This window comes from Stenella coeruleoalba, assembly GCF_951394435.1.
Source record: "Stenella coeruleoalba genome assembly, chromosome: 7".
In the NCBI taxonomy this organism is placed as follows: domain Eukaryota; kingdom Metazoa; phylum Chordata; class Mammalia; order Artiodactyla; family Delphinidae; genus Stenella; species Stenella coeruleoalba.
Genome location: NC_137153.1, coordinates 68921259 through 68944509, shown reverse-complemented (window position 1 = coordinate 68944509; position 23251 = coordinate 68921259). Strand labels below are relative to the sequence as shown.

At 39.3% G+C, this 23251-nt stretch overlaps 1 long non-coding RNA gene across 1 annotated transcript in view; it reads right to left on the bottom strand.

Moving 5' to 3' along the window:
* LOC307188409 overlaps window positions 1-23251 on the bottom strand; it is a 65807-nt gene that overhangs the window by 10825 nt on the left and 31731 nt on the right. The window contains exon 3 of the long non-coding RNA XR_013828928.1: window positions 2543-2596. This is a non-coding gene — a long non-coding RNA (uncharacterized lncRNA). The remainder of the gene's footprint in view (window positions 1-2542; window positions 2597-23251) is intronic.

Below are 23251 nucleotides of genomic sequence, written 5' to 3'. Positions count from 1 at the left end.
CTCCAACGCCCATGCTTTTTCTTTAGAAACATGTTATGCTTCAAGGTTTTGATCAACTTGTTTTTAAGGAGTGTCATTGTAAATGGAAAGAAAAAGAAGGATAGAAAGTTTCTTTCTGGTTAGCTTAACATAAATCATGCTTGAAACTTCCTGGAAGGCTAGAGGCCTTTACATCTTTATGTGTTTCTCAGCACCTATGAATATAAATTAAGAGGCTTTCAGCAGCAAGTAACTGAAACCCTTGGCAATTGACTTTCAGACCAGTGACTATCAAAGTGGGATCCCCGGACCAGTAACATCAGAATCATCTGGGAACTTGTTAGAAATGCAAATTTTCCAGTTCCACCCAGGGTATACTGAGTCAGAAACTCTGGGGGTGGGCCCAGAAATCCATGCTTTAACAAGCCCCCTCAGGGGATACTGATGAAGGCAAAAGTTTGAGAGCTACTGTTTTAGACAATAAAGAAATTACTTTCCTCACTGAGCTGGAAGTACAGAGTATCTCTGGGTGCAGCAGGATTAGGGCCAGGTTTTACTTCTCTGTTTCCCTTACGTTTGTCGTTCTTCTCAAGCTGACTCCCCTCATGGCTGAAAATGAGCCATGAAGCAGAAAATGAGCCATTTCTTCCTTTGTCTTTTTCAAAGAGTGGAGACACCTTTCCCAGAAGTCCTCCCAAGAGGCTTGCCCTCATGGTTCAAAGGCCAGAATTCTGTCACCCAACACCACCTTCGGCCAATTATTGGCAAGTTGAGTGGGACCAACATGATTGGCTGAAACCAATCAAGATTCACCCCCTGCCACATGGCCATGCCAAGGAGGTAGCATACCTGAGTAAAAATGAGGTTCTTGCTGGGGGAGGAAAGCAGAGCAAGGAGGTGGTATATGGCAATAGATATTGTATAGACGACCAAGAGTGTCAGCTACAGTCATGAACGCGATTGACTCACACTGCAGAAAATTCTTAGCCACGTAAGAACTTCAACTTGGAATCTGTAAATTTGTTTCAATAATCTGATTATCCTAATTTCTTAACCTTTTAGAATTTCAGGTCAAAAGCAGCAACGTACAGATCATTTTTTAAGTTTTGGTGATTATAGTCTGACATTTAGAATCAGCTAGGCATAATAACGTATTAGAGTCCTTTAGTGGCATCATTTTGAGATCTGTTTTATCTATTTTAGCTAAATGTTCTATATTTTTATACCAGAGCTCTAAGATAATTATAATTAAAAGGACACAAAATTATGATTAAGGTACGTATTTTCCCTCTACAGTCTTTGTGCTTCTTCAAGTGACAGGTGTTTCTTCAGAAAGGAAATTCTACTCATTGCTATCTTTGCTATCTTTCCTATAGCAAAAATGAATTTTAAATATTGACTTTTCAGAAGAGAGAAAATCTGAAATGATGAGAAGATTGCTTTGATCACTGCTTTGCTGAATAAAACAGACAGTTGTTTGGAGACAGGTTGCAATGCAACAAACATTTAATTTTTGCTTGATTCATAGATGAAGCGATCAGTCAGGAAGGTTAGTAATTACCAAATCCTCAATTCAATCAGACATGAATGCCACACAGCCCTGTGCTTGTTTAGCTGTAATACGGAATTGATCTCAGCAGATGTAGTAAACTAAACTAGTTCATATCCATAACGCCTGAAAAAATTCACACAGCCTGCATTTCATTGTTGCTCTGTACTGTAGCCCTCCCCAGCTCTCCCATTTCTTGAGATTTTCAATTAAGTGCTTTCCTCATTTATATTCTACATCTGATCAAATACCAAAAAATGTGGATTAGTCACATTCCTACATAAATTGAAACATTATGTAACAAGTGTCCCAGCAGTTTGAGAAGGAACCTCAAGGTGGCATGTTCGAAAGAGCCCTGGACTGGCTCTTTCTGGCTTCTCACTCCAACTCTGCCACCAACCTGCTTGGTGATTTGCGGTGATTTAATGTACACTTCTGGACCTCAGATGTCAGCAGTAAAGTTAGAAGATTGGCATTCATTGTCTCTCAATTCTCTGACAGTTCTAACTGCCCCAACTGGAGAAAGATCAGAGCAGAGGCAGCCTGTCATAGTGTGAAAGACCCTTAAGTTCAAATCTCAGCTCAGCTACTTATTAACTATGTGACCTTGAGCAAATTATTTAAAATCTCTGAGAGTGTTTCCTCATAGGTAGAATAGAGATAATATCAACCTACCTCTCAGGTTGTTATGAGACTTTGAGAAAAATATTAGAAGAGGCTAGCATTGTTGATGCCTGTGGTCGTCACTATTATAATTTAAGTGAAGAGGAAGAATTCTACCTCATTTGTTTTTTCTCAATTCTTCACTACTAAAATTCTTGCAACAAAAAAAAGAAAAAAAACAAATGCACACCAAAAAGCAGGTGGAGCCAATATCTCCATTTTTTTTGCCACCCTCCCATTCATTTAACCCTTTACACTCAAGAAATTGACACCTTGGACAATGTTATATGTCAATTATACCTCAATAAGAAAAAAGAAAGACAAGAAAAGTCTGATTGTGTCAGAGCATACCTTGAAATGCCTTGTCTCCAAGAAAAACTCAGAAAGGTCTCTATCATCTTCACTCTAGTAAAAAAAAAGAAGAAATTGACAGTTGAGTGCATTTTTCTACTCTGGGCTTTACTTGAATGTACTTCAGAATCACCTGCAGGGCTTGTGAAAATACAGATTGCTAGGCTCCAGCCCAGTGGTTTCTGGCTCAGGGGATCTGAGAACCTGGATTTCTTACACAGTCACAGGTGCTGAGGACCAGTCTGAGAACCTCTGAACTTGTCCACACCAGGCTGATCATCAGAATTTCTTTGAGAAGTTTACAAAAGAATACAAGTTTCTCAATCCACCCTTGGAGGTTCTGATTCAGTAAGGCTGGGCTAGACCTTAGGAATCGGTTTCTAAATGCTCCCCAGGTGATTTTCATGTTTAGCAGGTTTGGGGAGGCTGCTCTAGCTGATTTTAGCTCTGTGAACGTGCTTCCCAATGCTACCTGGTGATTTTGGTGGTACAGCAATTTCCTCTTAAGATTCTGAATCTTTCTGGGCCTCTCCTCCAATTTCACAATCAGATTATCATCGTTCAGTGTCACCTCAACTTTCTTGATTTCCAGATGAATGCGATTTCTCGTTTTGTTCCCTGCTATTACCAGAAGTTGGAAGTCCTAATGACTTATAGTTTCTGCCTCTCAAGGCATTTATCTTTCTACATCGTCCTTTTAATTGAGGTAATTTTGATTTATAACATTATATAAGTTTCATGTGTAGAACACTGTAAGTCGACTTCTGTATACACTACAGTGTGCTCACCACCAAAAGTTGTTTTCGTCCGTCACTGTGCACTTGACTCCCTTTACCCATTTTGCCCTCCCCCACCCCCTCCCTTTCTGGTAACTTCTGTTACTCTGTTCTCTATATCTATGTGTTTGTTTGTTTTGTTTATTTATTTAATATTCCACATATGAGTGAAATCATACAATATTTGTCTTTCTCCATCTGACGTATTTCACTTAGCGTAATACCCTCAAGGTCCATTCATGTTGTTGCAAATGTCAAGATTTCATCTTTTTTATGGCTGAGTAGTATTCCAGTGTGTGTGTGTGTGTGTGTGTGTGTGTGTGTGTGTGTGTGTGTGTGTGTGTGTGTGTGTGTGTGTGTGTGTGTGTGTGTGTGTTTATGTGTGTGTATGCCACATATTCTTTATCCATTAATCCATCAATGGCCAGTTAAGTTGTTTCCATATCTTGGCTATTGTAAAGAAACTATGTACATATTTTATTTGTGTTGTTCATTCTTCTTCAACCCGACTCCTCTCCCCAGCAGGACTAATAAGGTCCTTCAGGGCAAGGATTGTGTTCTGTTCAAGGAATACCCTCGTATAAAGCCTTATAAGTAGGCAATCAAAACAAAGATGTTGAACCAAAATGCAAGAAAGCCAGTCCCTATCACCTCCACTACCATTATCATAAACCCGTTTTCCCCAAAATGTTTAGCTAACATTTATTAAGCTGACTTTATGGGCTTTCTGAGTGTGAGACACTGTTCCAAGCACTTAGTCTGTATCAACTCACGTAATTCATTTAATGGGCTCAAAGCATCCTGCAGTCATCAAGTCATTTTCTCCCCTTAAACTACCCCTATGAAGTCAGAGCCGCCACAACCCGCTTTAGCAGGTAAGCAAAAATGAATGGACTACATGAGAGATAAATGAGGAAAAGCCAGAAGTCATAGCTGAGTAAGGAAGCTATATCTCTACCATGAGTCAGCAAATCCTAACTGCTGCAATGTTGACTCAGCACCCCCTAATAAGTCTGAAAAGGCTACCACATGATGAAAACAAGTCTTTTTTTTTTTTTAATAAAATCTGAGCATGGGGGAAGATTCTAAACCAAATACAAGAAGATATGGGTCAACACCACTAATTACGATCCGTGTGAGTTAGTTAACCTCCATGAGCCTGTTTCTTTACTGGTAAAAAATGAAAATAATAGTCTCTGTCACTGTGATGATCCAATGAGATCATATCATTGGAAAGGGCCATTTTGGAAACTTACTGTACAAAATTGGTGGAATTCAACAGTTGTAGGGGCTTTGTTTTATCACAATGATTTTGGATGCCTGTGATTTAGGGAGCATTGGATTTGGCGAGGATCAGAGATGCCATATATCCTGCAATGTGCAGACAGTCCTGTACAAGGAAAAATTGTTCTGCTTTCAGTCAATTTTCTAAAGTCACAGACTTCAATTTGAGAAGTCAGACATTTGTGTAAGTGAAAAATGTGTTTATAATAATCTGAGTGTAGATCCTTACTTGGATTAATATATAAACACCAAGTAGTTTTTCATGGTTGGAATGTGCACTGAATTTTCCAGATGAAAATTGCCATGTAAATTGAGGAAATACAGAATTTAGCTTTGTTTACAACTTTTCCAGCAAAAGCAGCATTGAGTCACAAATACAATACATGTGTTTCAGTTTACATTTGTAACTGTAGTATTTACAGCAATTTATATATACATACATATATATAAATATACGTGTATACACACATATATGCATTTATATACATACACATATATATGTATTGGGTTGGCCAAAATTCGGGTTTTTCCAGAAGATGATACAGAAAAATACCGAACAAACTTTTTGGCCACCCCAATACTTACATAACCTTTATTTTTCAAATGTGAAAAAAAGTTTAAACAGGAAGACTTCAGTTGAATATTATCTTAATTTCAAATTTGTGAATTTTAAGTTTGTGCAAGCATTTAATTAACTACTTCTTGATTCTCTTAAGTGTGGTGTTCCTCAGTATTTACATATTGAAACACATATTATCTGATTATACATTACTTTTTCATCATTGTCCTTCATGCTACAGTTAGGGCATCTACTGAGATTTTTTATGCTTGTAGATAAGCTATTTTATCTATGAATTTGATTTCAGAATAGTAAAAGGGCAGCAGAGAACATGTGCTTTATAAAGGGAGAGCTGGGACTGAGAAGGTTGAGGACTACTACACGAAAGAAATGTGAATCATTGCTATTTGTCCTTGGTTTTGCACAAGAGACTGACTGAATTCGAATTAGCCAGGGAGAGATGGCTCTCTGCTCTTTATGATGTCAAGGCTGCTACATTAAACATCTCCCTACTGGCTTCTTTTGTCCTCTAGTGTGTGTCCGTTAGTTATGGTTTGCTAGGGTAATCTATGGACAGATCATAGACAGTTTTCTGAAAGAAAAGTCAGCTCTGGGTGTGAGAGGTAATATTAAGGAACCTGGCTGCTGGCACAACTGGACCCTTAATTTGATATCCACATGTGCCTGTGTGCCCGGGGGCTTCATGAGAACGCAGGAGTGTCTTTTGTCAGCAACTCCACTAAGTGCCAATTACTGCATTCTAATGCGGTTATATCCTGGGCTGTGTTTAACATATTGTTCTACTTCTAACCACTCAATGAGAAAACTTTTTCCTTCAAATGTGTCATTAAGTATGTCAAAATGTATCTGAACATTTGAGGAGAGAAAAGAAGACATAAACCGAAAGTCAAGAATGAGACTCATTTCCCAACCTTAGCCCATGTGCTAGGTAACTCCACAGACAATAACTTGTTCACTCTTAATCACTCTATGGACTGTGAATTATCACCTCAATTTATACTTGAGGAAATCGAAATTAAAAATAAGGGGTACATCTAAAGTTCACAGATACGTGCAACATTTGGGAATCAAAACCATGTTATCTGATTCCAAACCTGACAATCTTTCCAAGATATTTCTCTACTCTGTGTCCCTAGCCTATACAAATCGATTCATTTATCCAAATGGTCCCTGATTCCCAACTTTGGGAAGAAACAGCAATGGATATGAGCTTGGCTTTGCCTTTTGAGAAGCTCACAGAATTATAGGGTAGGCAGACAAATAATAAGAGAATATTGGGACCATAAATCTCAACACAGTTACAAAGGACTGTCTGTAAAGATGGCCACCATCAATTTCTTCTTCTCTATCTGGGCACGACACTCTTTCCATCAAGAGGTGAAGTCCATCTCCCCTCTCCTTGAATCTAGGCTGCCCTTGTGGTCTGTTTTGGCCTTTAGAATGCAACAGAAGTGCTACTATGTCAATTTAGTACCTAGACCTTAAGAGCCGGAGAGATTCCATTTTCATTCTGCTGGTGCCCTGAGCTACCCTGAAGAAGTTCCTTTCTCCATATTTCTGTTTGTTCATACCCTTCTGGAATGAAGGCTTGACCATCCTCCATGTATCCCAGCTGCTCCAGCTGAGATGTCACACACGGGATGAAGCCTTCTGGGATCCCCCAGCCCCAGTGGATCCACTAATACCACACAGAGCAGAGATGAGCCATCCCTGCTGAGCCCTGCTAAAATTCCTCACCCACAGACTATCAAGCAATGAAATTGTTTTTGCTTTAAACCATCTATTTTGGGATGCTCTATTATAGGGCAGTGGGCATCAGAGATAGAAACACCACAGAACACCTGGAAGTGAGAGACAGACTACTAGGGGACTCTGAGAGGGATTCACCGAAGAAGTAGAATTTGAGCTGGACTCACAGGCATGAGTGGACCCTCAGGGAGAACTTTCTATAGCCCCGCTCAGGAGCACATGTCCTATCTTAGAAGCAAAACACAACAAACAGCCATTTATAAAAATATAAGAAAAACGCTCAAAGAACCAGAACTTTTGCCTTCGAGACAAGGAAGAATGCCTCCCTTCTGCCGCAATCTGAAAGAGACCTTTTAGGAGTAAACAGCCTTATTGCATACATGTATTCAAAGACATCCCCCAGCTCAGTGTTCCTTTTCAAGTTTTCCTCTACACTGAGGTCTGTCCCCTATTTCTCTTCAAAGATTCCCCATCAACCTCACCAAGGTACTTTATTTGCAGCCATAAAAACATGCTAAGACCATTTTTCCCCTAGTTAGTTTCTTAATTTTTATGACTTCCAAAGGAAGCAGTTCCCAGTGCCTTTTCCCTAGTAGGTACTCTTGAAATGGGTGTTGAATTACATGGTACTGACTATGCAATTAATTTGTCATAAAGAAAAGAAAAAATTTTTTTGCAAAGGAAGCAATAAAAGTCAGTGACTTTTGCTAAATTTCTTCTCACCATTTCTAATGAGTCAACATGTGCTGAGAAGAAGAAATTAGTTAGCAAAGAATGTATCCTATTATACAGCCTCACTTTTGTGAGGGTGAGTCAGCGATTCCCTTGTTGTGGTGTTCTGGCACCTGGCTGGGATGAGTAGGGTCGGGGGTGAAGAGAAACTCTTTCTTGAAAGACTTAAAAGGAAACTCTAGCAGAAGTGTTTAAACAGCTTCCAATTGAGAAAAAGCAAACCATAGCCAGACTTTGGTCCTATTACTATAGAAAAATATATGACATTGTTTTCTCCTATCCCATAAATCATCCCAACTTCTAATTGGCCTGAGCAAAGCCACTAACCCACTACACAAGGTTAAACAGGAGCAAGATAAGCATTCAGGGAGGTGATTCATAGTAGACCTGACCAGACAAACCATCGTTTGATCCAGTGTATTCTGCATGTGCTTTGTTTGAGGAACTGCTATGTGCCGAGCACTCAGCTAGGGTGAGGGAGCCCAGGATAAGTAAGCTCAGCAAGCCTTCTGAGGGGTGCGATATTTCAGGGAAAGAGATAAACAGCTACGTATTACAGGGATGGGAGTGAAGGGGGCAAAAGAACATGAATTTGTGGAACACAGTCTGAGAATGGAATTCGTCTGCCCCCACGACTTCCAAATTTAAATGAGAGATGTTTTTGTTGGAGATACTTTTAAACCCTACCCTGACAGTGTAACTTGAGGGCAGGAGAAAGGAATGTGGCTACCTTCTTAGATTTGGACAACCATATCTACATTAAGCGTATTTCTGGAACCAAATATGGAAACCTATTATCTAACATATTCTGACAACATTTTTGAAGTATGTGCTATAAAGGGAATGTTATGGACTGAATGTTCCCCCAAAATTTGTATGTTGAAACCCTAATACCAATGTGATGGTGTCTGGAGGTGGGACTTGTGCGAGGTAATTAGGTCATGACGGTGGAGCCCCCATGAATGGAATTAGTGCCCTTAGGAAAAGAGGTTGGACAGCTAGCTCTCTCTTTCTGCTATGTGAGGATACAATGAGAAGACAGCAGTCTGTAACTCAGAAGAAGGCTCTCACCACAACCCAACCATGCTGGCACCCAGATCTCGAAATTCCAGCCTCCAGAACTGTGAGAAATAGAGTCCTCTTCTTTATAGGCCATCTGGTCTGTAGCATTTTGTTATAGCAGCCTGAGCTGACTAAGGCAGCATGAGATCAAAGGCTGCAGTATCCATTGTACAATGAGGAAGAAAAAACGTGTTCACTTCAAAGCCGAGTTCAGGGCCCTTGTCAATCTGTGTTACTGCACACAGTTAAAAATGCTTTTAATAAGCCTTACCACTCCAGTAATTAATAATACTAGGGCAAGGACTACAGTGTGTTTGAATGGTGGGTTTTTTTTTCAAAATCTTAATTATTAAAAAAAGATTGTACTAGTAACTGGAAGGAGAAACATATGGGAGGGCACAGAAGTGGTAAGCAATTATTTTTAAGTTGGATATATTCAAGCCTCACTTCGGCAAGGACCCAACCAGTAAATATCACTGTGGGAATGCTAACATGGAAACTGGTTTCATCTTTGTTTATTTTGTATTTAATAAACATTTATGGGGAAGCTGTGTGCAGGGTATTGTGCCTCCTACAGACCTGCTCTTCCATCTGCCTGGTCAACCTTTCCACAGAGATAGATTGCCAGGACGCAAGCTCAGCAGGTCCAAAAACAAACTCATCTGGCCCCCAAACCTGTTCCTCCGCCTGTGTTTCTTATCTCAGTAAATGACATCACCCTCCTCCCAAATGTTCAGGCCCCCACCTTTGGAATCATATTAGCCTTCTCCCCTCACTGTTCCCACATATCCCATCCATTGTCAGATATGATCAGATTTCCTATTCATCCCTTCTTTCCATTTAATTTTTCTAGCAACTTCTTGTCCGATCTGCTCAACTATCTCCTACATGATCTGGACATGGACAACTCTCCATTTTTGCCACCCACTATCTATTGGCTTTCCCAGTCAACCAGTAGTTGTTGGAGGAAAGAGAAACTCTTTCTGTTCTTTCTGTTCTCACGGATTTGAAGAAAAGAGGCTGTAAGATCTACACTGTTACAGTGGTCTTATGACCATGATGGTGAGCCTTGTCAGAAAGTGGAGCTACTGCAGAGGAAGTGCACTTGGTCCCACTCCTCTGAAAAGGACCCAAATATAGTCGTATACCTACTTTTCCCCTCCCCCTTTCAAGCTGATCCCTGTAATACAGCTTATTATCACTCTACCATAAAGTTCTAGTCATTTCTCTGGTTAAGACTTATCATGAATCCCGACCAAGCAAAGAATAAATTCTAACCTTTTTGGCATTTCCTAAAATCCTTATACAATCCAACCTTAATCTAATTTTCTATCACTTTTTAATTTTCTTTCAAAATATTTTAAGTGTCTCCTACCAGCTTAAGTCCTCCAAATAGGCACTAAACTCTCATGCTTCTGTCATTTTTCTCCCCAGGGTTTTTTACGTCTATTTGGAATGTCCTTTCTCCATATTTCTGTTTGTTCAAACTGTGAAGCACATCTAAACTGCTACTATTAAGGTGAAGCCTTCTTTGCTCCAACTCCCCATTCTCAGGCTTAATTAATAGTTTCCTCCTCAGTGTATATCCACCACTATGGCACTTACGATGTTGTGCTTGGTGTTGCTTGTTTGTGTACCCGCCTTTCCCCTTAAATTGTGAGTTATCTCTCATGTCTCTTATCCTTTCAGACCCCATAGTCCTTCAAATGTTTGTTGAATTGTTAAATCAATGAATAAATAAATAACTAATCCTATTTTCTTCCAACACATAAGTATTCTAATCTTTAGCAACACCTGATCCCAGACATGCTTTTGCTTTTACCAGAATAATAACAATGACAAACACTTATTATAACACATAATAATATGTTATTACAACATATAATATGTTATTATAACACATATGTTATTATAACACACAATAATGTTATTATAACATATAATAATATGTTAGTATAACACATATGTTATAACATATAATATGTTAGTATAACACATAATATGTTAGTATAACACATAATAATATGTTATTATAACATATAATTATATGTTATTATAACATATAATAATATGTTATTATAACATATAATAATATGTTATTATAACATAACAATATGTTATTATAACATATAATAATATTTTATAATAAAGAGTATGTTATTATACACACTCGTTATGTGCCACATACTGTTCTAAATGCTCTATGTTTATTAAGTCATTTAATCATCACAATGACCTTATGAGTTTGGGCATTATTACTATCCAACTTACGATAAATGTGAAAAATGAAGCACAGAAAGGTTAAGTAACTTTCCCACAGTCATACAGCTAAACTGTAGAGCTGAGACTTGAACTCAAACACACTAAATCCAAGGTCAGCACTGTGACCACTACACTACCCCACCACTCATGAGACTTTGAGGAAAATATTCTGGCTCACTTTTAACCAATGCAAATCAAACAGTTAAAATTGTGCAAATCATTTGATAATCCCATACTTAAGAGTCTGACGAGTCCAAGTGTTGGTGAGGATGTTCAGTGATGGGAACACTCATTTGCTACTGGTGGTAGTATAAATTGGAACAACCACTTTGGAAAGTTGTTTGGTATCATGAAGTAAGGTTGAAGATTAATAAAACTTACGATCCATCTATACCACTCTCAGCCTCAGATAGCTAAATAAATCTGTGTCCACATGCACCAGGATAAAATGTACAAGACTGTTTATACCATCATTGTTTTTTAACAGTCCAAATGTCCCAGGTAGGCTTCAGCAGTAGAATGGATGAATATATTGTGTTATACTCATACAATGGAATACTACATAGCAATGAAAATAAATGAACTGTGGTTTCACCCAACCACAAAGACAAAATGCTGAGTGAAAGAAGCCAGTTACAAATGAATACGTGTTTGATTTCACTCACATAAAATTCAAAAACTGGCAAAACTAAACTATACTGTTTATAGGTTCATCTTTGGGTGATAAAATTAAAAACTAGCAAGAGAGTAATTACCTACAGAAGTCAGGCTAACGGTTACCCTGGGGAAGGAGAGAAATGCAGTCAGGAAGGAGTATTTAACAGGAACTTCTGGGTGTTGGCAAAGGACTATTTCTTGACTTGGATGGTCGTTATACATGTGTTCACTTTCAAATAAAATTAAACTTTAAATATAGCACTTCTCTGCTCTTCAACTAGATTTCACTATAAATAATGATTTTTTAAAAGGATAAATTAAAAAAAAAAAACAGAAACAAAAACAAACAAACAAAAAAACGCCCAGAGACAGAGAGACAGAGAGAGAGAGGCAGAGAATGGGAGGAAAGGAATTGGGGACATTAGCTATCTCTTGTCCCCCTGTCTTTGGGTCACATTCAAGATGCAAAATCCCAGGAGAGAGCATCCTATTGGTTTAGTCTATGCCATGTGCCTGAAACTGTGCCAGGGCAGGAACAGGGAGGATCTGGGCTATCATGTGGGGTCCTCCAGAAGGCATATTCGGGTATTAACAGGAAGGGGGATTTGAATGCCAGAAGGTCCCCAAACTAATAATAAATACCCTGTAGAAATTCTTGAAACTTCAGTGTTGTTTTTTTTTTTTTCTCCTGTTAAGTGGGCGATAATAGTTCATATCCTCATTATCTCATCTTAGTGAGAGGGGAGACCTAAAATTACTCTGAAAATCCAAAAGCTCTGCATAAAACACACGAGACTTGATTCACAACAGCAACCCAGGGAGGCTTAGCCAAAGATGTGCTGCATTATATTTTATGGTAAACCCTTGAGAGAACTAAGCCCATTTCTAGAAACAAGGCCAGGTTGTGGCCAAACTGGACAAACACACTGACTGGAAAAGAACTGTGAAAACCAGCAAGGAAAATTAAAAAAAAAAACCAAACCCATTTCATTGTTTCTGTTCTTCTTGAGCAGAGAACAATGAAGCAACAGGCCGGTGAGTTTTGGCAACTCTGCCACAGACCAAACCACAGGAGCACGTTGCCCTCTAACACACACGATTATGGTCGTGGTTGTTTTGAAAGTTGGAACCTGCTGTAACATTCATTTCAAAAAGCTTTTAGGGCTTTTGCTTGTTTTGCTCTCCCTTTCCACAAGAAAATCAGGGAACAACAAAATTCCATAAATTCTTTCATATAAATTATTGACCAGCTTTTAGGGTAACCTTTGTTATGCTGGAGTTATCTGGTACAAATGCACTTCCTGGAAACAAAACAGAAAGAAATCGAATCCCTAGTCACAACTTCGGTGCAGGCACAGTCTGTGGTCATCTAGGTATTGGGAGGCTGGAAGCTTCTCCTCCCACATGTTTCTATTAAAAGGAAAATGATGACATCGATTCAACACCCTTCAAACAAGATCAAGATTTTTTTTGCAATTTTTTTTTTAGAATTTTTTGATTGTTTCACTTTTTTTTCATTTCCTCTTCACTCAGTTTGTTCTCCTCTCTTGGGTAAATTTGCCAATCTGGAATTTGCCAATCTGAAAATTTGCCAATCTGAAAGCATTAACACCAAAGCAAGGTCAGTACCCTATTTAGAAGGAACGCGCTGAGGGAGAATGTAAAAGGCTGGGAGTTTATGAGGCTTATGTTTTCCAGATTGTATCACAGCAGATACAACAATTTTCCAAAAAATAACATCCCTCTTTGAACAAATAGGTATAGTTTAAGCACAGAATAGTGTAACAATCTTTAAAGGATGACAAGTATTACTATGAGAAAAATATAGATGCACTTCAGCACTGAGGGTTAATGTGTTCACATTTGGGACTTCAATTTTTATTTAGGCATATTTTGAAACTTCCGGTGAGATATGTCTTACAGGGTTAACATTTAAAAGCACATGTGAGAATGAAAAATCGCTTATAAACCTACTACCCAGACAACCATGTAATACTGTGATATACGTCTCTTCCATAATATTTACTCTTTTCTGTTTCAAATTTACCCTGTCCAAAATATCCTGGTCTGTCTTCTACTGGAAAGGGCAAAGTTCTGCCAGCAACTCCTGATTTTCAAAGCCCCTGGATTCACATGCTGAGAAAACACAGGTTAATCCTCAATCACTCCAGCAATTAACCTAAATAAAATAACCTCCCACGCTTGACTGTCCACATGTGGTCAGTCTTGACCATAGCAGAAACAATTGCCACTTGCGGGGGGGAAGAGAGATACAGTTGTTCCAAATATCCCCCCCAGTATACTGTTTGCCTTTTAATCGGGCTTATATTGTTTTTGGAAGCAGAATTTTTTTAGCTATAGACATTTTGCTCTGTGATTTTATTCCATTACTTAAGGTGTTTCAAATTTAATTTTCAGGCAAGTTAGAAAATGCTTATGTGAGGGGTGTTGCTAATCATATCCCAGCCCAGATGTTTCCAACTACTCAATTCAGTGCTCTCATCACCATCAGTACGGGGATCCAACTCTCTCCTACCCCCCACCCCCAGACACAATTTCTGGGCTGAAAAATATGTGACGTTGTAAGGAGGGGGATGGCCATACCGAGTAGCATGACAAAGACCAAGCCTAGTCTCAAGACACAGATGGGCACAGCCCCTGGTGATCAGGCAACTGGTGAGGCCCAAATGGGACCAACTTCTCACCTGCACCTACTGGAGAATTTACTGTCACAGGCCCGCATTCTGGTGATAGGAGAGTCTCATTCTTTGGGCCTGAGCCCAAACATGATTTTCAAAGGGCTAGTGAACACAAGCCCTTTGAATATCGTCCTTCTAAGTGGCCCTTCTCCAAGGCCACTAGCCCCCTTCTATCTTTTTATTTTTTTGGCTACCTTCCCAGGATCAACTCCCAGATTACGGTAATCTGTCATGTGACTTTCTTGCCTTCTCCTTCTTACCCCAATCCTCCAGTCCCCAATTCTCACCTCACAGAGCAAAGAAACTGTCTATTTCACTATCACTAAATCTTGAAACAGAATCACTAGCAACAGAAAAGCCAATTCTTTGTCCTTAGGGCTTAATCTTCATACTCCTCTGAGGAATATTTGTAAATCAGCCTACAGGGAATGCTGTTCCCTCCACTAACTTAAAATGGATTAGAATCTTCTAATGTTGTAAACAAAGGGAAAAAAAAGAAAATATGTAGGTTTCCATATTAAAATAGGTTAAATAAAAAGAAAAATAAAATTCATCTATGCAGTGCAACTGCATTTATACAGGGTTTGTTTCCAAAGTTAAAATCCAACATTAAAAATTCTTTAAATAAAAGTAAGTGATTTAGAGGATTTTAAATCACTCCAAGTAGAGTTTACTTACATTAAACATACTAAAGTTTGAGATTTATTTTGTAAACTAACGGAAGGAATTAAAGGATAATCTATATATCTATATGCAGACATATAGTCATTCAAAGTATTCTGCCTTTAAAATAACAATGAAATCCCTAGTAATAAATTGAGGAAAGAGTATAGAATTTTAAAGTGTTTCTGCTTTCCTTCAGAGTTCATTCCACTCTATTTTGATACTAAACCCTATAATCAGATCCATGTTAATACATGTGTTTCTTACTCTGGAAATTAAATGATAGTGGGGTAGCAGTTTACCAGGAGTTAAATTATTAAAGAAACAAATAAATTAAATATCTATCTATCTATCTATCATCTATATATGTATCTCAATAGAGAGATTAGATAGACAGCTAGACAGACTCTACTGTAACCCTACTAACAAAATATAATTACTGTTAATATATTAGTGTTTTCCTTCTAGATTTTTATACACACACATTGTATATATTGCAATGAACCTCTTGTAGATAAATATTTTCACACTCCCTAATTATTTCTCAGATTCTTTATCTTTGGAATTTGTATATTCTGTTTTGGGACATAAAAATTGAAATTAAAAATTTTTTGTCACCAGATTATAAAATTTAAAATTCATGCCATTTCTGTTTGTGCAATGTTTTTACAATGTCTTTGCACTTTAAAATAAAATTAATATTAATCTATGCTTTCTCCTATTAATTTATTATATCATGTGTTTTTCCATTTATATCCCAGCTTCCTTTTGGTGTAAGATGTATGGTAAGGAATGAAGCCTTTTTCCCCAGAGTGTTAGCTGATTTTTATAATCATTATTTATTTAATAATCTATTCTTTCTCCACTATTTGAAATTTATAAATTAAATTCTTATTTTATTCTTAGAGTTTTATGACATTCCAGATATCTGTCTATTCCTACACCATATCACGTTGTTTTAATTACCAGAGTTTTATAGTACATTTTATTAATCAGGAAAATCTATTTGTTTTTCCTGTATAAATATTTTTCCCTAGATTGTAAGCTTATTAACAACAAGGACTATGTCACTTAAATACTATATTTATTGATCCTGTACATGGGTCCAACACAGTATTAGGCAATAAAAATACCTCTTAATATGTAGGTTGTTTTGGTTTTCAAAGCTTTCTTTATATACTTTTCATATGAGTTCTTCCACATCTCAATCCCCTTACCAGTATGATCAAGGTTAGACCAAGTGGTCTAAAGCTTATTTATGCCTCAAAATACAGGCATATAGTAGGTGCTCAGAGAATTCTTATTTGTTGGTGCATAGTGCCTCCTGTCCTGTTCAAGAAGGACAAGCTGAAAGACTATGAGAACCATGACTTATAGCCAGTGACTTAACATTTTGATGGAATAAAGTGTTAAAAAAAAATTCTGTCCTGAACCTAAACAAAATGAGAAAACTCCTAAGACTCTGCTAGATTTGTTGTCCTGAACCGCGAGTGCCCTGAACAAATTGCTCGGTGTCTATGAAACATCACAAAGACAGCAGTGAGTGTAGGAGTCTCCTATGGCCACTGTAACAAATTACCACCAACTCTATGGTTCTGGACACCAGAACTCTGATATCTATTTCCCTGGGCTGAAATCAAGGGCCACACACCCTCCTGAGGCTCTAGGGGAAAATCCACTTCTTTGCTTCCTTCTGTTCTCTAGAGCTACATTTTTTTCATTTCTTAGCACCTGGCCTCTTCCTCCGTCTTCAAAACCAGCACTGAAGGCATCTTGCTTCCATCCTGATACTGGCTTCTTCTTCTGTAGTTAAATCTCCCTCTGCCTCCCTCTTATAAAGACACTTGTGATTATATTCAGGGCCTACTCCAGATAATCCAGAATAATCTACTCATTTTAACATTCTTAATTTGCTCACATCTGCAAAGCCCCTTTGGCCACACAAGGTAACATTCACAGGTCCCAGGGATTAGGAACCTTGTGGGATGATTATTCAGCCTACTACAGTGAGCGATCCCAAGTCCTCTGAGTCACGGGTTTCAGTTGATGCGCCAGGAGAATGTATTGTTCTCCCAAGGAGGCACCTCTATCATGGAGATGCTTCCTCTTCATTTACTACAGAACAGGACATGAGGAGGTATGGAGGTTACAAAAAAATCTGACCTAGTCCCTGCCTTCAAAGGGCTCCACAATTTTGTTGTTGTTTTTATTTTTAATTTTTATTGTTGTTGTTATTATTTAAATGTAGACTCTATATCCTTGGAAGTAGAATTCATTGATGGTATTATTTTTGCTGTAGGGGAGAGAAAAAAATCTTTTTCTCTACCCTTTAGGTTTAGCTGCTAGGGCATGTAAATTGAATTGATGAAAGACAGATTAACAGTAGAAGAGGTTTATTTCATATGCACATAGGGGAGCCTCACAGAAAAGAAGTGAAAACACCCCAAAAACAGTCATGGGAGCTTATATACCATTTTAACAAAGGATGATGAATTTTGGAGCAGTGACAAAACAAAGGGAGAGGGATTCGAGTTTCTCAAGGCAGGAAATTTGGGGAAGGTAAGTATGTGGGGAAAACTGATGAAGAATAAGGGTTGTTTCAGTAAGGTTTGTTTGTGCAGACCCATCTCAGGGCAGACTTTCTGTCTCCAGTAACAAAGGCTGCCCTCCTGGAGCGGGAGAGGGGATGGGGACCATCTTCACAAAGGGAAATTAATATCCTGCTTTTCAGCAGACAGGAGTAGGGCAGAAAGCTCTTTCTACATTTGCTGCTTCTTAATTGCCTTTAGCTCAAAATAATCCTTAAGCTGAAGTGGTATATTTCGGGGTGGCACATTCTGAGCCCCTTCATTGAAGATGTTTCCAAGTCTTTCAGTCTTGAGGACTTGTTCTTCTTTCCCATTATTCTTATCTATCTGAGCCTTATTCTCTTCTAACTTCCATTCTGGCTGCCAGAGAATGATCTCTCACACACACTCTCTCTCTCTCTCTCTCTCTCTCTCTCTCTCTCACACACACACACACACACACACACACACACACACACACACACACTCTTAACCCAATAAATCAGCATATAAAATAACAGGGAGTAGTAAGAACTATTTTTAAAAAATAAAGTAAGGGAGATAGAAAGTGACTGAGCAGGGATGGTGGTACCATGTTATGTAGGAGAGTCAGGGAAGACCTCTCTGATCAGATTACATGACCAAAAAGAAATCTAAAGGAGAAAGTCAGACAGCTAGCTAGGGGAAGAGTATTGCAGGCCAGGGAACTAGCTTGTGCAAAGGCCCTGGTACTTTGCTGTGTTTAAGGAATAGCAAAGGGACCAGTGTAACTTCACCCTCTCTAATACCCCACAACTACCCCCCTCCAGGTTCCCTACTTTTCCCTTCCTGTTTCAGCCCACTCAGTCCTTTACATGCCATTATTATTGTTTTTCTGAGTTAATTCTCACTGATCGCCTATTGTGTGTTAAGTAACATGCTAACCACAATAACAAATTTAATTCCCTTTAACAAGTAGGCGACCCGAAGCAAGAAGAGGTTGAACAACTTGCCTAAAGTCATACAGCCAATCACTGGCATAGCTGGGATTTGAATCCAGGCAGTTTGGTTCCAGAGTCTGACCACCTACATCATTGCCTATCATTTGCACAGACGTCAAAGCTTTTGTCTTTCCCTAGAATGCTCTCGTCTACCCATGGGACGATCCTTAAGATTCAGCTTTTCTGGTTCCTCTAAACCACGCCCATGAGATTTTCTCCCAACTCCCTGCTTCATGGCATTGAGCCCTATCCATGATATTTATGTGGTCATAATCTTATCTCTCCCAAAGGGACCATAAGTTCTCTGACACCAGGGCCATGTCTCACGTTTTGGCCATTAGCATCCAAAGGGGTGGGCACACAAAGTGCAGGGAAAAAATCGTGGACTAATGACCACTTTTCATCAATTCCAAGGTGCATACTCTTCCATCACATTGAACATCTCTGACATCAGTCATTCAGTTGATGGTTTGTCAGGGTTAATTGGCAGGTTTCTTTTCTTTCTTAGCACCCTCATAGATTTGATCAAATATAATTAAAATCTTGGCCCTGCCCCTTCCTTTGGTGACTTGGTATTATGAGAATTACTCAGCATGGTGGAATGAAGAGGAAGTGACCTTGCTCTATCCTGACCACACCAGAGCTGCACCAGAAAGCTCTTTGCTGCTACGCAACATCCCTCAGTCTAATTCCACTTATTAGGCTATTTATGGGACATCTGAAATGAAGGAAAACCATTTTACATGTAGAAAATAGTGGCAGAAGACTCAGGACTTTGGTTATTCGAGGCCCGCATACAGACAATGCAAAGAGGAGCCCCCCAACCGACAGAAAGTTTTTGAAGGGCACAGATACCACCTCCTACCATTTATTTTCGCTGCTGAGAAAAGAAACTCATGCAGGAAACATTTAAAAACCAAGTAAATAAAACAGAGATGCCCGCAATTTCCTGCACGTCTGATTAAAAATAGGAACTCTGCAATCATGAAAGTCGCTCATCTGGCAGCTGCAGGGCCATATACCTTGGGAAGCTGAAATCACCGGCGGCAGCTGGGGAGAGCCGTGCGCGGCAGGTGTTCATACACACCCTTGTTGGGGGAGGGGGAGAGGCAACATTTCAGACGTTTATGTGAGCAAATATATAAATGACTTCTTAACAATAAGAAGTAGGCGCCAAAAAATTATTTGATTTCTCTCCTCATTTCCATCTCCACCCGTCCTCCAGTGTCGCCCTATCCATGTTCGCCAACGTGAAATTATAATTCCTTGCCCCTAAGAGGTAGACTGAAATCCCCCCTAAAAGGGGGGCTGCAAAGAAACATCGGAGTTTTACTCTCCCCTCCTTTACCGTACCAAAAGTATCACAAACGTATGCAGACGTGAGCTCCGTTACAAATATTTATGACTTTTTTTTTTCCCCTGCCTGAATTACAGGCGCACGGATTGGATCTTCAAAGCCACGTACATGGTTCAAGCCGAGCAATTCTCATGCAAGTCTGTGGGAGGCACACAGCAAGAATCCTGTGATATCTCCGAGGATTTATTCCTTTTTAAGTTCTTTTATAAGAAGGCTTTGCTAAGGGATTTACAAGAACTCAAGATTCTTTCGTGATAATAGATGAGAAATGTTGCTGGGAAGTGTAAAAGGCAGCCACATTCCCACCAAAAGAATTCCTGATAAATAATGTCATTATGGTACGAAGAATACCAAACGAGCTTAACCATTTGCTTCTAATTAAAGGGCTCTGTCAAATTTGCTTCTCTGTGCTACCTTAGCTGTTTTCCGTTCGGCGGGGCTCCGTCAAATGCGGACAAAGAGTAGGTGAAGGAGCGTGATGAATCCCTAAACTGGCGAGACAACGCTGGACCCCTGGCTTGGTGGTGGGAGGTGGATATTGCGTCTTGCACTTGCCTCATGCCACCACACTTGCCCATTAACTCCCAGACGGGGCTCCTAATCAACGGATTTTGGCCAGTGAAAGTCAAATAGTCCCTTATTGAGGGATACCAGGGTAAGATTCTCCTAAACAAAGCAGGAGACAAATAATCCTTGCAGATTGAAACAGAACACTGTCTTTGAATGTTTTCACTGGGGGGAAAAAAAAAAAAAGTAACTCAATTACTTGCCACATTTTTTAAAAATTTATTTATTTATTTTTGGCTGTGTTGGGTCTTCGCTTCTGTGCGAGGGCTTTCTCCAGTTGCGGCGAGTGAGGGCCACTCTTCACCGCGGTGCGCAGGCCTCTCACTGTCACCGCCTCCCCCGTTGTGGAGCACAGGCTCCAGATGCGCAGGCTCAGTAGTTGTGGCTAACGGGCTTAGTTGTTCCGCGGCATGTGGGATCTTCCCAGACCAGGGCTCGAACCCGTGTCCCCTGCATTGGCAGGCAGATTCTTAACCACTGCACCACCGGGGAAGCCCACTTGCCACATTTTTAAGATAAGCACTTTACAGTCAAATTAACATTTCTAGGAATTTTTTAAAACATCTTTATTGGAATATAATTGCTTTACAATGGTGTGTTAGTTTCTGCTTTATAACAAAGTGAATCAGTTGTACATATACATATGTCCCCATATCTCTTCACTCTTGAGTCTCCCTCCCTCCCACCCTCCCTGTCCCACCTCACCTAGGTGGTCACAAAGCACCGAGATGATCTCCCTGTGATATGCGGCTGCTTCCCACTAGCTATCTATTTTACATTTAGTAGTGTATATATGTCCATGCCACTCTCTCACTTTGTCCCAGCTTACCCTTCCCCCTCCCCGTATCCTCAAGTCCATTCTCTAGTAGGTCTGTGTCTTTATTCCCGTCTTGCCCCTAGGTTCTTCATGACCATTTTTTTTTTTTTTTAGATTCCATATATATGTGTTAGCATACGGTATTTGTTTTTCTCTTTGACTTACTTCACTCTGTATGACAGACTCTAGGTCCCTCCACCTCGCTACAAATAACTCAATTTTGTTTCTTTTTATGGCTAATATTCCATTGTATATATGTGCCACATCTTCTTTATCCATTCATCTGTCGATGGACACTTAGGTTGCTTCCATGTCCTGGCTATTGTAAATAGAGCTGCAATGAACATTGTGGTACATGACTCTTTTTGAATTATGGTTTTCTCAGGGTATATGCCCAGTAGTGGGATTGCTGGGTCATATGGTAGTTCTATTTTTAGTTTTTTAAGGAACCTCCATACTGTTCTAGGAATTTTTTTTTTAAGATTTATTTTTATTTACTTATTTATTTATTTTGGCTGTTCTGGGTCTTAGTTGTAGTACACAGGATCTTCTAGCTGCAGCATGCAAACCCTTAGTTGCAGCATGCATGCGGCATCCAGTCCCTCAACCAGGGATCGAACCTGGGCCCCTGCATTGGGAGCACAGAGTCTTACCCACTGGACCACCAGGGAAGTCCCTCTCTTGTTTAGGAATTCTTAAAGAGAACATGTATATACACAACTTTATATATAAATCCTCATAAAGTCTCAATTACCCAGAAAGTTCAGGACCCAAATCAAGTGAATTGTGTAATTAATTAAATAATAACCAAAATTTTTCTCATTTAAATTTTTGAAAAAACTCACTTGAAAGTGTTTATAAATTCATCACTCCTCTTTCTTGTTTTATTCAGTACAGTAGTAGAATGACCACAGTTGATTCTTTTGATAATTGGGGATTTTCTAGTTACTCATGATTATCTTTTGACCATCAGCTCTATTTCTACAGAATTAGAGGTCTAGAAGGCAGATTGATTCTAAGAAAAGTCTTGGAAATTGTTTTAAGATCCTGGATGTGAGTTCTTAAAGCATCACCCTCCCCCACTCCCCTGGTTCTAAAAAAAGAAAGAGGGAACTTCCAGTTAATTGGAGGTCCTGGTTAAAACAGTTGAAGGTGTACAATTTCACACTCTTCTACTCACCCAATTCTTGCCCACACAAAACTACAGGTGAAATTTTTACTTCAGGATATTCAAGTAGACTGTATTCCCTTAACCATGAAAGAGTTCATTGGAAACTAAATCTCTTAAATTTACCTCCTAGGTAACTGTTATTATGAGAAATGGCGAAATGCTTTCATTTTTTCACTGCTGAAGCCAATGCTGAATCAAGATCCTCTGCTGTTTCCACATTTTGCAAGGACTGGGATGTTTGTTTGTGGAACTGAGACAGGATGGCTGGCTCACTGACAGTTTAGGTGAGAGCACAGCATGCCGGAGCCATCTGTTTTGTTACCTCACCGCAGGAAAAAGGGATGCTCTCCTCTGAGAACACGTACTACTTGATAGACCCTAAGATGAATACAGACCTTTTAAGGAGCTTCACGTGGAGCTAGACAGTGGACCTCACTGGGCTCTTGGACAATGAAGTATTACTTACAGAGCGAATTCACTCAGGCCTGTGTACAGCTGGCCCTCTCAGGGAAATGGCAACATTGGACGTGCAGAGGAAGATTTAAAGGACCAGTGTTTCTAAAGTAGTTATCTTCAAGCCAGTCAGTGTGTAGGGAAATAATATATATCACATTCCATTCTAGAAATTTCCATCTAAAGCCACCTCTGGGTTCCCTATCACTCCTTCATAGTCTGGCCTTGCAGAAGAAGGCTTAGTCTGTAGAGGTGAGAAACAAAAGAGGGAAAAAGGAGATAAATAAGCAACCTCTTAGTCTTACTTTCCCTTTTTGCTCAGGGCCCAGAGGT